This window comes from Paroedura picta, chromosome 16, assembly GCF_049243985.1.
Source record: "Paroedura picta isolate Pp20150507F chromosome 16, Ppicta_v3.0, whole genome shotgun sequence".
Classification (NCBI taxonomy): domain Eukaryota; kingdom Metazoa; phylum Chordata; class Lepidosauria; order Squamata; family Gekkonidae; genus Paroedura; species Paroedura picta.
The window spans coordinates 23,617,094-23,630,227 of NC_135384.1; positions in this window are offsets into that span (position 1 = coordinate 23,617,094).

The window sequence follows — 13,134 nt, forward strand, 5'->3', positions numbered from 1 at the left end:
AGTGGCCATTTTACCCCAATTAACTGATCGCTGTTGCCTGGAGGTCAGTTGTAATCCCAGGATATCCCCAGCCACCACCTGGAGGTAGGCAGCCCAAACCACAGGGAACAGCCATAAAAATATAAAAAGAGCCCTAGTAGATCAGACCAGTGGTCCATCCAGTCCAACATCCTGTTTCACACAGTGGTCAACCAGTCCCTCTGGAGGGCAAACAACAGGGCAGAGAGGCCAAGGCCTTCCTCCATAAGAACATCAGAAGAGCCCTGCAGGATCAAACCAGTGAGGGTCCATTTTCCCTCCGCAACATGCATGATTGATCCAGAATGACCCTACTTTTCCCCTGCGATATCCAGGAGTGGATATAACCTTCGATATTTGAAAAATCGCCACAGTAAGTGTGCAGATTTCTCCTTTTTGCAAATTAACTCCCTTTTCCATGCCTCGTAGCAAAGCAGCCTCCCCTGATTGGTCAGAGTGTCAGTTCAAAGACTTCCTGGTTCCCGGTTGCAAGGCTTGTCTTAAAGTGACTACGCTCCAGAAGCTTTAACATCTCTCAACAGAGATTTGCCTCTTGGATTTATTCCCCCCTTCTTTTGCTGTCTTCAATCCTCTTGCTGTTTCAACTGCGGGGTGGGGGAGGTAGAAGAAGACCTGAGTTCAAATCAATCTAAATTCAGTAAGATCCACAATGGGGGGAAAAAAGTAAGTGCAGAATCAGCTCAGATCTTATGCATGAGTCCCTCCTCTAAGCACTGCAGGATCAACTGAAAGCATCCATGAAAAGATCTCTCCAGCCATGACTTGAAGACTGCCAGTCAGCGGGAGATCACCACGTCCTTCGGCAGCCGATTCGACTGCTGAACTTCTCTGACTGTGAACTCTCCCGCCCCCAATATCTAGGCAATACTTAAGCCCATTACTGTAGGTTCTATCCTCCACGACCAACAGGAACCGCTCCCTGCCCTCCTAGAATGGTGATTGCCGAGATCTGCCAGTTGAGAACGGCGAGAATTCGAATGGGAATTTGGACCCCACCCAGAATTACTTCAGAGTGGTGGCATTGTTCAATAAGACATCCCCTAAGGGGAAGGACGCATGTTGTTACAAATTTGAAAGGAGGCATATTCCTGGAATGCTTTGCCATCTGAGGGTGGACAAATATATATATGTAGTTGAGCATCACACCCCACACGTCCTTTCAGCGTTATGTGTGTGCGTGTGCATTAAGTGCCATCCAGTCCCTTCTAACATGGCAGCCGTATGAATGAAAGACCTCCAAAATACCCTCTCCTTGCTCAGGGCTTGCTGATGGAGCCTGCCCATCTCATGTTGGGGCTTCCTCTTCTCCATCTCATGCTTATTTATTTTTATTTATTTATTTTTGGATTTATATGCCGCCGTTCCCCATTGGGCTCACAGCGGTTTACAACGATAAAAGAATAAAAACACAATCAAACCCCATAGATGTCCTCGGTTACATTACTAAAAATAACTAATAAGACAGCAGGCGAAAAAAGAACATTAACTGAACTCACCCCCTCGACCAGCCAGGGGACAACATTCCCGCTATCCTGCTGGTGGGAGTGGGGAATCAGATCAACAGATGGACACAATGGACATGGGGGAACCCAGGTTGAGTAGCGGGACCCCGCCCTGGCCTCAACCATATTCCGAATCGGAATGTCAACAATAAACAGTGCAAAACACTGATCTGGAATAATTATGTGGTTGAATGGATTTCTGCCAAATTTGTTTCCATTCTGAAGGATGAAGGAAGCAGTCAGCCTCTAAAGCCCTAGGTGAAAACTACAGGGGAAGGCCTCAGCCCTGTTTCTGGCCCTCCAGAGGGACTGGTTGGCCGTTGGGTGACACCCAAGGCTGGACTAGATGGACCACTAGTCTGATCCAACTGAAGTCTTCTGATGTTCTTATGAAGGCCTTGGCTTCTGTGCTCTGTTGTTGGCCCTCCAGAGGAACTGGTTGGCCCCTGGGTGAGACAGACGTCTGGATCAGATGGACTATTGAAGATCTCCCACTGTTATAGTTGTTCTCTAGAGAAAATGGCTGCTCTGGAGGGTGGACTCTCTCCTCTCCCCAAACGCTGCCATTCCCAGGCTCCCTCTCCAAAATCTCCAGGCATCCCCCAAACCAGAGCTGGCAACCCTAAAAGACTGGCAGAAGAGCTATGTGTTTGCAATGCATGGCTGTACATATCCCGATGGCTTAACGGCATCATTTAATGTACCCCAGTGAAGACATGGCGTTTTCCTGTATGATCCTGGGGATGAAGTGTCATTTGCAAAGTCTAATGGCCAGGTACTGAGCAGCAGAAGAGCAGGGCTCAATTGTGTAAAAAGAGAGGCGTTCAGCAATTCTGAAGAGCCCTCTTGAACCTTCTCACCAAATCCCAGAGTGGGGAAGTAGGAGCAAGCCAGGACAAAAAAACAAAATCAGCACAGGCTGAGAATCGCTTTTTGCTGAACTGGATTCAGGCGGAGGAAAAGGGTCTCCTTCCAAGGTTTTCGGCAATGCCTTCTCTGTTGCAGGGATCCTTTTAGCTGCAGGGTGCTCCAGAGCCTTCCGCCTGCATCCTGGTGCAAGAGCAGACATGGCGGGACACCTCCCAGCCATTTTCCCGTGGCCACCTTGCCTAATTCATCATCCAACTTGACAGGTGAAGGGAACTCCTCAGCAATGCCAAACTGGTCGGGTTTCATACCACCGTGGAAGTGTGTGACAAGAAAGTGCTTCTGATGTATGGGATGTTCGGATTTAAGAAACAAAAAAGCTTAAAAGCAAGAAAGACATGAATCGATCCAGAAGAAGACTCCTTTGTAGCCGGAAGGAGAAGCAGAGCTGGGAAAACACAATGCAGCTCAGAGCCTTGGGGGTCAGGATTTTTTCCTCCAGTGAGAAACTTGTCATTGCTGTGAAGCCTTTCTTCCTATTTTGTAGGGGAGGAGGGGGAATTGGTACCCAATGGGAGGCGTTTCATACATCTGTCGAGAGGTACATGCTCCTTTCTGGTATCACTGAGATTCCAAAAACAACATGCATTTTTGTCCAGGAGAAAAGGAGCAAGAATAGCGGCCTGTCTGTATATTGTTGAGCTTGGTTAGGAGGGCAGACTTCTAATCTTGCGAGCCGGGTTTGATTCCCCGCTCCCCCACATGCAGCCAGCTGGGTGACCTTGGGCTCGCCACGGCACTGATAAAACTGTTCTGACCAAGCAGGAATATCAGGGCTCTCTCAGCCTCACCCACCCCACAGGGTGTCTGTTGTGGGGAGAGGAAAGGGAAGGCGATTTAAAGCCGCTTTGAGACTCCTTCAGGTAGAGAAAAGCAGCATATAAGATTAGAACCAACTCTTCTTCTTCAGTAATATCAGGGCTATCTCAGCCCCACCTCCCTCACAGGGTGTCTGTTGTGGGGAGAGGAATGTTTGTGAATGGCCGTGTGAAAGCACAGTTGGTCCAGTCCAAAGCTTGGGATGGGGAATAAATCAAAATGGAGCCTTCCCTCTCCAAGGCATTTTCTGCTGCTCGATAGGAATGCCTGCTCTTGTTCATCTGAAAGGTGCTTTTTGTATTAATGTTGTTTTAAAAGGGTTTAGGGGCCTTTTTTTATCGTTTATAGGACTATTGAAATAAATCAAAATACTAATAATAGTAATAAAAACTCTGGTAGATAAAGCCCCATAGGGCAAATCTCCCCTTCTCACACCAGCAGCCCCTTCTTCTTCCTATCCGAAATCTGCCAGGTGAGGCAAACGCATACGCCTCAGGTAGAACTCCCTCCACCTCCCAGAAAGGATACCTGTAAATTTTTTTACAATGTTTTTTCACCACTGACATCTGCAAATCCCCCTCCTCATGCTCAAAATTCAAGTTACTCCCACTTGAGAATTTTGTGTGTTTTATCTTTTTCCGTTTAGGATAATCGCCACACACATTCTATGCGGTATACTAACAAAATTTGTGCCTGAGTATAAGCTTTTGTGTGCCACAGCTCACTTCTGAATCGGAAGAGGTGAGCAGTGATACACGGAAGCTCACACCTGGCCACAAATGTTGTTCGTCTTTAAGGTGCTCCCGGAGTCTTGCCCTTTTTGACTGCTGCAGGCAGACTAACATGGCTACCCATCTGTACCGCAACAGAATAATAACCCTGTTTTTGTACGATGATGATGAAAAATAGGGTTAGAATGATTACTGTTGTTGATTATCACAATCAGATCTTTGACTAGTAGGCGGTGTTCGGCGATTCAAGAGCTCGCCGGATTCTTGGGAACTGCATGGGGACCTTTGCCGGATTCTCGTTGCCGTTCCAAGCAGTGCTGCCTTCTGGAGCTGGGGTTATTTGCTCGGTGGCCAGATTGCCCAGGTGTTTCTTGAGACTTTTTGGCACTGCTCCAAGGGTTTCAATGACAGCGTGCACAATGGTGGCTTTCTTTCCCCAGAGATGTGATAATTCTGTTCCTAAAGGTAAAGGTAAAGGTATCCCCTGTGCAAGCACCGAGTCATGTCTGACCCTTGGGGTGACGCCCTCTAGCGTTTTCATGGCAGACTCAATATGGGGGGGGGGGGGGTTGCCAGTGCCTTCCCCAGTCATTACCGTTTACCCCCCAGCAAGCTGGGTACTCATTTTACCGACCTCGGAAGGATGGAAGGCTGAGTCAACCTTGAGCCGGCTGCTGGGATTGAACTCCTAGCCTTATGGGCAAAGCTTTCAGATGGCTGCCTTACCACTCTGCGCCACAAGAGGCTCTTTTTTTTTCTTCCCTATTCGGCTATCTCCTGGGATTGCAATGTCCGCGATCCAGACCCTATTTCTCAATTTTTCTACATCATTGGTTTTATTATCGAGAGCCAGTGTGACATAGTGGTTAAGAGTTTTGGACTAGCATCTGGGAAGCCCACATTTCAGTCCCCACATGTGCCATGGAAGCCGGCTGGGTGACTCTAGAATATGGGTGGCCAAAGTGGAGCTCTCCAGATTTCAATGGACTGCAATTCCCATGAGCCCCTGCTGCTGGCAGCAGGGGCTCATGGGAATTGTAGTCCATGGACATCTGGAGAGCCCCACTTTGGCCACCCCTGGTCAAGACCATCAGACCCTCTTAGCCCAACTTGCCTCTTGGGTTGTTGTGAGGATAAAATGGCGGAGAGGCACGCAAGGTCACCGGTTTGGGTCCCCTTTGGGGAGAAAGGCAGATTATAACTGTAGTCAATTAATTCTGACCAGCATGCCCTGTCAATTTATTAATTCAATCCATCTCTGTTTTCTCTTTCAATCAAAACATTTATGGCTGAATTCACCCCCCGACAAGCAGATACATATGCCTGTTGAGAAGCCCTGGCCCCAATCAACCTGGGGGCACCAGAAATTTGTACATGGTGGGGACACATGACAACCCCTAAAGGATTAATGCATAAGGTACTTTGACATTTTGGCAGTAGCTGGAAAATCCTTTGGGGTGCCAGCTAGTCCCAGGAAACCACCAACTCGGGGCTAGGCACCTCCCACAGGATTTCCCATCACAACTGGCATTCAGGGCTTTGTTCTCCTTCCAGCCGAAGGCCTTTGCATACCTGGCACAGCAGGGATACCTGTAGATTGCTGATTGCACCTGCGTTATTGGCCATTTCCCCAACTCTATTGCAACCTTCTCTTTAAAACACATAGTGGAGGTGTGTACTTCCCCCACCTTGAAGGTATCTATCAGTTACATTGGAAAATCTTTCCTTGCTCCAAATTGCTCAGGGCGACATATGCTTCTGTTCCTCCCCCCCCCCCTTCCCTTTTTTGTCCTCCAAGCAACCCTTCAAAGTAGGTTAGGGCGGTAGTCTATAACTGAGCTTCAAGCTTGAAACCCATGGCTCCCCGCGGCTCCCATAGCACTTTAACCCCCACACCACCCTGCCTTCCGTTGCCCCCTAACACTGGGATTTAGCCCTATGATGCTAGACAGCAAACGGCACTTGCATTTTGCCTTCTCTGGGGTTTTGCAATATTCTCTCCCATCGCCATATTACAGATGGTTAGGGATGGAGTAGGGAGGCATGTCAATTTCACTTGCAGATACCTCAATTAATATTAAGTATGTCAATTTCGCTTGCCTTGTCCAAACGACAAGGGGAATGGAGGGTCATTTTTTGAAAGCCAAGGTAGATTTCTTTTGAAATGTTGCACTGAAGGGGAGCTTTACAGATACTGTGGACTGCCCAAAAGAGTGTCAGACTAGTATCCGGGAGAGACACGTGTCAACCCCCACACGTTGAACAAATCAAGCCTGAACGGTCCCTAGAAGCTCTAAAGACTCAACAGAGACTCTTGGACTTTGGTCATGTTGCAAGAAGACCAGAGCCACTGGAAAAGGCAAAATTGCTCAGAAAAGTTGAGAACAACAGGAAAGGAGGAACACCCAACATGAGATGGCCAGAGGCTTTCAAAGAAGCCATGGAGGTTGTGGGTGTCCTGCATGGTGCAGGGGGTTGGACTAGATGACCCAGGAGATCCCTTCCATGATTCTAAGATTCTAAGATTCTTCAGCCCTCAACAAAATTAGAGTCCAAGAGCACCAACAAAGATTTATTCAAGGCGTGAGCTTTCTAGTGCATGGACTTGTACTCTACTTTTGTTGTGCTACTTCAGACCAACGTGGCGACCCACTTGAATCTACCCTTATGAGGGCCCTCAGTTTGCCAGGACAGGGCATTTTAGAAGACACTCATCCATAGGATCAGCAAAGGGCAGAGGCAGCTGGACAGCTCTTAACTCACCCAGAGGTGAGAGCTCTTGCTGTTATAAGTGACCTCTAGGCTGCCCAGGTCAGTTCACCCTGGAGTAAGTGGCCACTTTGGAAGGTGGACTCTACATAGCATTACATCCCATCGAAGGCCCTCCCCTTCCCAAACTTCGCCCTTCTCATCCTTCATCCTCAACATCTCCAGATATTTCTCAACCTGGAGCTGGCAACCCAAACCAAATCACTTTTCACAATTGAAGCAGCCTGGTTCTCTTAACAGCCAAACTGTACTAAACTCTTCCAAAGTAAACCGAAGGACTGAGTAATCCCCGCCAGGGAAGGCCGTGCAATCTTCTTGAGAACATCACCCTTGCCAAGAAGCATCACCTCTGTGTTCTCTAGAGCAGGGGTAGTCAACCTGTGGTCCTCCAGATGTCCATAGACTACAATTCTCATGAGCCCCTGCCAGCGTTTGCTGGCAGGGGCTCATGGGAATTGTAGTCCATGAACATCTGGAGGACCACAGGTTGACTACCCCTGTTCTAGACACAGTTCCAACTTCTTCTCCTTAAAGTCTTCCATTCTTAAAAAATCTAAGACTTTGAAATAGAAAGAGAAGGCTCTTGATAAATTGGGCGGTTGGTGGAAGGAGGGAGAGAGCTGCATTGTTTGGGTAAGCCCCTTATTTGCCTGCCAGGAAGATGAGCAGCTGGGAGTGGATGCCAGCGGTAGGTCCTGTATCACCCATCGCCGGTGATAACGCAGTGACTGGCCAACCAGCGTTGGCAGCGCAAACCGCAGGCCGTGATCCTTATCCGGATTGCGATTCATGTTGAGTGGGCAAGAGTGGGAACCGCATTCCCCTAACTGCTCGGTATCGCTGCTTATAACAGGGAAATGGCAATCTCCATGCAAACAGAGAAGTCCTTTGCAATGCAGATAGGGTGGAAAGAACATCTCCGAGATGGGACTCCTCCGCCACCACACGCAGCCCGAGAGCTGTGCAACGCCGCTCGGAGAGCAGCTGGAGATAGAATCTCGATTGCTCAATGTATTTGTGGAAGATATTTTTCCCCCTCTAGCTTATTATTTCAAAACGTAAGTGGGGTGGGATGGGAGTAACTCCCTTGAACAGCCGGTTGGGCAGGACAATAAGCGTTTCCGACCAGAACCTGTGCTCAGAGCTAGCTGCATTTTGCCTTTTTTTTCCTGGAGGCTTCTAGTAGGGGGCTGTGGGGGGGGGGAGAGGGGGGCAGGCTGTGCATGGATCGACTCTACCTTTAAATCACAAGGGTCTCCCAACCCCATGTCAAATTCTTCACCCCAGTCAGATTTCTCAAGTAGAAAAAAAGAGAGTTTTGTTTAGTTTTTTTTTTTTTTTGCAGTTTTGCAAATTGCAAGTTGAAAAGGGACTTTATAAAACATGGGATTATATTTATAATGTTCCTTGGTTTGTAAGCGTGTGTGTTTGGGGGTTAATCATGATTCTTGAGTGTTCTCCAGTTTCTAATGATTGGTCAGCTCAGAGCAGTGGTCCTCAACCTCCCTAATGCCGCGACCCTTTAATACAGTTCCTCATGTTGGGGTGACCCCCCAACCATAACATTATGCAGGGGTTCTTTCACAGGAATTAAACCGAAGCTGACCAATGGCGTGAAGATCCATTGTTAAGGATTGTACATAAATTGTTTTTTCCCCTGGAGTTTCTCAGTTCAGTTCTGCCTCTTGTCCCACCATGCTGATCTCGCTCTTTTCCACTGCTCCAGACAGACAAATGCTCTATCTTGATCTACTCCACAGGGCTGTTGTGTAGATAGCGCTCCCCCCCCCCGGCCACGCTACTTGCCCTGCCGCGATCCCTATGAAAGGGTCATTTGACCCCCAAAGGGGTCCCGACCCCCAGTCTGAGAACCACGGCTTAGAGGAAAGGGAGAGTCTCTCATCTTACATCTGTGAACAATCTGTGTTTCTTTATTAATTGCCTACCTCACAGGATTGTTGTGAGGATAAAATAGAGGAGCCTGAGGTAAACCGCTTTGGATCTCCACTGGGGGGAAAGGCAATACATAAAGTAAGTGAAATATATAAGTAAACATATGTATTTCGATGTTTTCAGAAAATCAATTACTTTTTTTCAGCATTGGAGTAAAATAAATCAGATGAAAAATAAGCTCAGTTAAAAAAAATACAACATGCAGAAAAATAATAAACAAAAAAAAAGAGGACCATTTATTTGGAAAAGTATCTAGGAAATGTCTCAGCTGCCCCTCTAGGGAAACCTGCTCAAGCCAGTTTACAAAATAAAACAGGATACAAAACCATTAAAGACCAACAACCCGCGTTAACAACTCAGTCAGGGCATTACAAGAGCACAAGAGCTCTAGCAGCTTAAATTTAGTTCTATCAAATTGGCCTCAGGTTAGCAGCAGCCTGTAAAACAATTGAAAAAGACTAACCGCTTAATTAAAAGCCATTTTGCTCAGGAGGAACCTGTTGGCCTGGTGCCGAAATGACAGCCAGGAAGGTCCCAGGTAAGCCTCAAGTGGCCATGCATCCCACAGGCCCCGTGCCCCACCTGCACGGGCCCTGGCTCCCAGGCCAGAACATTTCCTTCCATTTTGACATCTGGATTCCTCAGAGCACACTTCTGCCCTCAGTCACGCAATCCTAGGCACGGCAAAATGCCCTGGATCCTACCCTCCAAAACAACCATTTTCTTCAGGGGAACTGATCTCTATTGTTATAGAGGGGGATCTCCAGGCCCCACCTGGAGGCTGGCAACCTGACGAGGCGGCTTCCTGCTCAGTTTTGGATGCCACCTTGCAATCGGAGGGGAAAGAATACGGAAGTGCCTTCCAGAGCTGTGGCAAAGGAATCACTGGATGGACAAGGGAATTAAAAAGTCCTATATCACATCTGCTTGGGTCTACGGTTGCCGGAACCAACTCAGCGGGCAGCCTCCCAGGAACTTTTTGGGGTAGAGATTCAGCATCAGGCAGTGCCATGACATCACTTCTGGGCCTGTAGCCAGCTGTGACATCACGACATTGGGTGGCACTCTAGGAATCCCCCCAAACCATAGAGATGTGGGAAATTCCCAAAGCACTATTTGACGTTGATTTTCCCCCTCCCATTTTGCTCCTGCTGCTGACATCACATTGGTTTGGCTTTGGAGTCTTGCTGGGCTGATGGTTGTGGCGGGAAGAGAAGGAGCAGCAACCGCTGTGCATGCAGGTCTGGGAATGCAGATCGGGCATTGGAAATGCGTGAATTCCATGCCGGATCCAGCCTGCTCTTGACTGGCTGTTTTGTCCGGTCAGGTGGCTCTGTTTAGGGCCAGTCACAGGGTTTGGTGGAAACCCCTCAACTGCACATAAGTTCAGAAGATGGGCTGTTTGGATGTCCAGTTGTAGGCCATCAATAAAAGTGGGAAGTTTTGGACGCAAGAGTCTCCATGCCTCATTGAACTCACTGTTCAATAGTGATGTTTGCGGGGTCTACACCTGCCGCTGGTTCCATCCCTGGACCACCCGACTTGTGAGTAAGGAGGGGAGGCAGCACTTTTTGTAAACTGGCAGGGAGAAGGTTCTACAGGGTAGAATCTGCATTCACATTTTATCCCACTGTAAATCTTGCCAAATTCTGGTCAATTTGAACCTGTATCTTCCTTTTTCCTGATGTTAAACATGATGCCCTTCTGCATTTGCATTGTCCCTATTTTTGGTCTCCTTCCCACTTGGTTGTGGGGGGAGGGATGTCGGGTGAAGCTCCAGCTGGCATTGAAGGAGCACAAGGCTGGAGAATGCTTTATTCCCTGCCTTTGACTCCCGAGTCTATAGCCAGAGCAATCCAGGGGATGGGCAAGTGGCGCATGAGGCTGCTTATCTTTCTTTTTCTGCATGAGTGGGGTGGGTGGGGAGGGGAGTGGAGTGGAGTGGAGGGGAGTGGAGTGGAGTGGAGGCAGCAGCCTCACAGAGAACAAGGAGGGGAAAGTAAATCCAAGAGGTAAATCTCTGCTCATAGACGTGTGGGCTTTTGAAGTGCAGTCACTTTAAAGCAGATCCCAAAATGAGGGCAAAAATAAGTCTTGGGAAGGAATGGCAACCGGGAACCAGGCAGCCTTTGAACTGATGCCCTGACCAATCCACGACAGACTGCTTCGCTGGAGGCGCCGAGGAGGAAATTAATCCAACAAAACACAGAACATCCACACTTAATTCTGGGGCTCTTGGAGCAGTTTCCTAAAATGTAGCGAGCTATATCCGCTCCTGAATATCGCGGGGGAAAGGTAGTGTCAACATGGATCAATCATAGCCGTTGCAGAGAGAAAATGTAAAGGGTTAAATATCAAATTGGAAATCAAATAACATGTAATTCTGGGTCACTGGGGATAAAAATCCCAGTGCAGATTCAGCCCTGGACTCTGGCCCACCAGGAAAGGCTTAGATCAACTGAACTGCTATACCGGACACCTCTAGGATAATGCATGAGAGGAAGAACTCTCCGGCTTTTGTACAGCATGCATGTTGCTGAGGTGAGGAGGGGGGTGGCTCATTGAGGGACTATCTTCCTTGCCTGCAGAAGGTCCCAGATTCAATCCCAGGCACCTCCAGTTTGAAAAGGGACTTCACAGCAGGTGATGAGAAAGACCTTTACTGGACACCCCATAGAGCAGGGGTAGTCAACCTGGGGTCCTCCAGATGTTCATGGACTACAATTCCCATGAGCCCCTGCCAGTGCATCTGGAGGACCACAGGTTGACTACCCCTGCCATAGACGAGATGCTGGTCAGCAGGAGTGGTTTAAGGATTTGCAGGGCCCATAGCACCAGAGCCAGACTTGGGGCAGAAGGACACCCATCCCCCCCCCCAGTAGAAAGCGGTGTCACTCCCAGTGTCCTTAAAATTTCAGGACAGGAACCAGATCTAGCAAGAGAAGGGAAAGGCCCTTCCGAAGCATCAGACATCACCTTAGGATTCGACGTGAGCGACGGAACTTTCTCCAAGGCGTGGTTCCATCTCTCGGAACGGCCCGAGGTGGGGCTTCCGGAGCATGGCCCAGAAAGCTTCAGCTGTACTGAGCACGCTCCTGACCCAACCGGTTCGGGAGTAGGGAAACCTACAGGGTGAAGCAACAGGGTGTAACAGCACCCGTATAAATAAAGCCTTGGGTACAGATTGGAGGGAGGACATTGCCGCACCAACAACTCTGACTCCGTAGGGAGTGTTCCTTTTGGCCTCTGACTTTCCCCACCCTCGTCCTCTGTTCTTCTTCTTCTTCTTAAAAAAAAAAATCAAGTGGGCACTTTTGCTCGTTCCTCAGGACTTGTCCTGGCCTGATTTAAGCGGGCACAGCCCTTTGTCCGGTCTCCAAGGCAAGGCGAAGGGTGACAATTACAAGCCAGTTGGGAAATGGGCGTGGGCCCGCCCGGGCGAAGGGCACCCACCTGGCAGGGCTCAGAGGGCGTGAGGGAGGAGCCTGGAACAGCCCGGAGTGTGGCAGGCCCCAGAACGACACGCCTGTTTACTTCGGTTCTCCCGAAGTCCTAATTCCTCAAGGCGCTGTGACAGAGGACTCCCTTACTTGGGTGACTCATGGGGGACGACCGCCCTTTGTTCACTCGGTTTGACGTCAGGAGCAGCCCATTTCGTTCCAGCATTGCTCTCATTCGGCTTCCTGGGCCTTTCCCCGCAGGCTCCGGTTCCTTTTGGCTTTCTCGGGAAATCGATCCCTAATTACGGGAATCAGTTCAAGCAGGGTTCTTCTGCAAGTCTGCCCTTCTGTGCTTCTTTTTTTCCCCCACAGCTGAAGAGTTCGTTTCTTTCCTTCCGCACATGGCTTAAATAATGAGGATTTTCAAGGGAGGGTGTTATTGTCACTGTTTTCGGAGACCCCAGGGAATCCTTTTATTCTTTTTTTTTTTTTAATGCCTGAAGATATGAATATAACTGTGTGGTGTCGTCATGGGTATTGCAAGCTGATTTCCTGATTCCCCCGCTTTCATTTTTTTAAAGCAACAGGGACGGACAGAGGGATAGAGACTTATTCCTCTTTTACAATGAAAGCTGTGGATTCAGGGAACCTGCTTAAGCGGTCATGATGACGTTACAGCAGGGGTAGTCAAACTGCGGCCCTCCAGATGTCCATGGACTACAATTCCCAGGAGCCCCTGCCAGCGAATGCTGGCAGGGGCTTCTGGGAATTGTAGTCCATGGACATCTGGAGGGCCGCAGTTTGACTACCCCTGGGTTACAGCATTATATGGATATTTTAGGGCCTTTACAAAAAATTCAAATCGCTCATCTGGGGGAGGGGGTAAGTGGGGAGGGGGTGGTTGAATGAGGAAAAGAGTGCAGTCGTTGGAAAAGGGGCAGAAAACGGAAAGGG